Genomic DNA, 4,518 nt, shown 5'->3' on the forward strand with positions numbered 1-4,518 from the left:
TCTATCCTATAGATAATATTATCACCAGATGTTTTACAGCACCTGGTCACGAGAACTGGGTCATGTTTACATACAATGTTATTACCTTAGTTTGTGTGTGTGTGTGTGTGTGTGTGTGTGTGTGTGTGTGTGTGTGTGTGTGTGTGTGTGTGTGTGGGATCAGCAGAAACTGATTAAATGTAATCCATAGAGGTTTGATTATAAATGTATTCAATCTGCTACATGTGCATTTTTACATTTTATGAGGATCGGAAAGGTTAATAGCCTAATTAAATTTATCAATGTGTGTCTGAAGGTTTTATGAATGGGTGGTGTATTTTGATTTGCTACATGAGTAGAGAAACAGAAACAGAACAGTGCTGTACAGTGTCCAATTAGACAAATGAATCAGAATGTTCTTTTTAGCAATTCATGACAAAACTTTTACTTAAATGTAGTGCATACTACAGTATGCACTCAAAGAAAAAATTGTGTAGGATAACCTTTTTCAATTTTCGTTTAGAAGTTGCTAGAAGATTTTTCATATAATTACAAAGAAATGGCAAGTAACACTGAATTAAACATGAAACTTTAAAGAAAAAAAGACTAAAATAGTATATGTTAGAAATAATTTAAATAACAAAACAAAGATTTAAATAAAAGTTAAATAGTTCAAGTTGATGTACTGACATTTCTAAGACTAAAAGGTAAATAGAAAAATAAATGAATAAATAAATACATAAATAAGCGCACAGCAAAATTACTCAAACTAAAATGTTATATATATATATATATAAAGCTAAACCAAAATAATAATACAAAACTGGTGTCCATGACCATGCATGCAAAAAGTGTATAAATACTCTTCAATAAAAAGCGTGAAACATTTATTTAAAGTCAAACCACACCTTAAAAAGAAACATGAATCAGATTTACCTGTCAGTTCGATGTTTCCACATACTTTTGTTGCTCATTGCTGCAGTCTTAAATGTAAATATTTCGTAAATGACAATTGAACTTGAACAAATATTTCTCAATTGATGAGCAACACAGATGCAAGCAAGAAATTTCATAAAATAAATAAATCACAAAATTATGCTTCAAAATAAGATCAAAATAAGATTTTGACCTGGAATTATTAGGAGACATATACAAAGCTTGACTTCACATGTAAAATTAACCCAATAGTAGTAAATGCTAGTGTATCAAACTATAATGCATCAAATTATAAACTGAAAGTAGAGTTCAGACATCAGAAAAATGCCTAATACTCTATTTTTAAACGTTACTGATGCATCATTTTCACATTATAAAGACAGTTCAGCCAAAAAGGAAAATTCTGTCATTATTTACTCACCGTTAAGTTGTTCCAAACTGTTGAGTTTCTTTCTTCCGTGGAACATAGAAGATAACTTGAAGAATGTTGGTAGGTAAACAATCCCTGTTGACTTCCATAGATGAAATAAATACATATACATACATACATAATAACTACAGAAGTAAATGAGAAGCAACAACAGTTTCATTTTATTCTTTAAAATATCTTCTTTTCGGCTAAAGAATTAAATTCTTACAGTTTTGGGACAGCTTGACAATGAGTACTTGATTACAATATTCAGGAGGGCATGGAGAGATTGATATCTATACTTTATAATTTATACTTCATATCTATACTGCCATTATTAATAATCACATATTACGCAAGACTTCAATCTGGAGATAAGATCACAATTGGAACTTGAAGTAAGGGAGATGTCGTCAATTCTATTATTTATTTAAGATCACAGACTTTATTATTCTAAAACAAAGCTACACAGAATTTTTTTCTGATGCCTTCCCACTATGTGATTAGTGCCAGATTGAGAAAGCCACCTTCCCGCATATTATGTTCTCCGCCCAAAGTTAATTCCATTTATTAAATGAAGAAAAACTTAATCTTCACTTTTAAAAATAAAGGTGCTTTATGATGCCATAGAAGAACATTTTTGTCTGAATGGTTCCATAAAGAACCTTTAACATCTGAAGAACGTTTCTGTTCCACAAAAGGTTCCCTGTGGTGAAAGTAGGTTCTTCAGATTATGAAAAGTTATAAGACCGATTGGTTCTTTAAAGAATCTTTGACTGAATGGTTCTTTGTGGAACCAAAAATGGTTGTTCTATGGCATCACTGTGAAGAACCTTTTAAAGCACCTTTATTTTTAAGAGTGTAACAAAAGTCAACAGCAGTTGTTGCCCTATGGGCTTATTGTTGCAAAAAAACTTGTATTAAGGTTTTGGAAAAAGACCAAAACCCCATTTGTTAACTCCAACCACCCAATGTGGTTGGAAGAAATGGTAAAGTTTTTGCATCAGGAAAGAATTTAGTTTAAGAATTCAGTTCATTTTGTTAAACAAACTGGATCGCTTTGATAAGACTTGGTTTCCCCTTATCCGTTATCTAGATTCTGGTTCTTTGTATGTTGGTCTTTGTTTCTTTTTTCCTCTTTTTGTTTGTAATGTGGAATCATATGAATGTTACAATGTTTGCTGGATTGTTGGATTCCCCAATAAAACGATTTAAACAGTTTTCAGTTTTAGTTAAACCAACCCATTATAATAAGAAAAACATTACGAGACAAGATGATGATTATTAGAAACATACTAAATATACAATGCTTTAAAACTAACAGACTTTGACCACTAAAACATAATATCCATTGAAGCTGCACAACTAATCAAACTAAAGCTAAAATTGTGGTAAAAAAGGTAAAAGTTAAAAAAAAAAGTCCTGGATGACTACAAAAAGGTAAAGTGTAGTGTGTGTTTAAGTGGTTCTGTCAAAAGTGAGATGCATCACACTTTTAGGCTTGTGTTGTGCATTTACACAGCATGATATGTCAAAAACCAGCAGATCTATATGGAACATTTTTATAACGCTTCATAAAAGCCTGTAACAAAAGATGATATGATAAAGCAGGTTTACAGTGCATTTTTAATGGTGCTTGCTAAGTTCAGATTTTTCTATGCAGCAAAAATTACCTTGGTGTCAAAACTTCACAAAAGCACAAAAGCATCGGTCAGTCTCACCTTTACAATCCATCCCAAAGGTGTTCAGTGGGGTTCGGGTTTGGGCTTTGCTTGGGCCAGTGTAGTTTTTCTAAGCAAATGCTGGAATAACAAAACCTGGAAAAAAGAGGTGCCTACTGTGCTGTTGCAAAAAACTCAAACCCCAAGCTGGTTTTAGCTGGTCAAAAAAGCTAAACTGGGAGAACAACTGAAGTATTTATAAACCACATATAAATGCATATTCTACATGACCATATTCTTGATGCCTTAACCCTACCAACAACTAAACACAACTACTACAACAACTACATTGCTTACTATCAAAAAGTATCAAATTAAGAGTTTAACTTTTAGTTAATACGAATGTGTTTCCTAATTTAAATTGTTACCAGAACATCTTACTCCAGCTAAAATAGCAAAGCATTAAAATTAAATGCTTTTTTGAGCACACATTTGTGATGGATAAATGATGTAATTTCCTTAAAACCAAAGTACACCTGAATGGAAATGTCATGCATACCATAAGTGCTATAATTTACACTTTTTATGTACATATGACTAACAATATTCTTTATGATTAAAAAACATTTTTGAGATAGCAATGACATGTGCCCTTAGGTCAAGAACATATGTGACCCTGGACCACAAAACCAGTCTTAAGTCGCTGGGGTATATTTGTAGCAATAGCCAAAAATACATTGCATGGGTCAAAATTTTTGATTTTTCTTTTATGCCAAAAATCATTAAGAAATTAAGTAAAGTTCATGTTCCATGAAGATTTTTTGTAAAATTCCTACTGTAAACATATCAAAATGTAATTTTTGATTTGTAATATGCATTGTTAAGAACCTAATTTGGACAAATTTAAAGGTGATTTTCTCAGTATTTTTAATTTTTTTGCATCCTCAGATTTCTGATTTCAAATAGATGTATCTCAGCCAAATATTATCCTATCCTAACAAACCATACATCAATAGAAAGCTTATTTATTGAGCTTTCATATGATGTATAAATCTCAGTTTTGTCAAATTTAACCTTATGACTGGTTTTGTGGTCCAGGGTCACATATTATAAATTATTGTTTTTTTGTGGTTGTCATATTATATTCATTACCAAAAACTATTTATAGAATGTCACATAAACAAAAGAAACCAATGTTACTAACCTCAAGTATTAAATTTCTGCCTAAAAACTCTTCCTGCATTGTTTGTGATGGACATGACTGACCTCTCAAATCATCCGGCTTGTTGTCAAAGAGGCGTTACGTAAGTCTCTTACTAAGCAAAATGATTCATGATATATATTTTTTTGCCAGACAATAAAACAGGTGGAAAAATCTAATAGACCTACACTTAAGGAGTGACCAAGCCTTATCTATGCACAGCCTAGCAACCTCAGAGCAACAAATCTGTTTATTTTCAGTCTTATGACCTAGGCTTCTGGAACTAGTTTAACTGTTAACCTGATGAGATTCTGAAGAATGTAACATGATAG

The sequence above is a fragment of the Garra rufa genome, chromosome 20, assembly GCF_049309525.1.
Source record: "Garra rufa chromosome 20, GarRuf1.0, whole genome shotgun sequence".
NCBI classification, from domain to species: domain Eukaryota; kingdom Metazoa; phylum Chordata; class Actinopteri; order Cypriniformes; family Cyprinidae; genus Garra; species Garra rufa.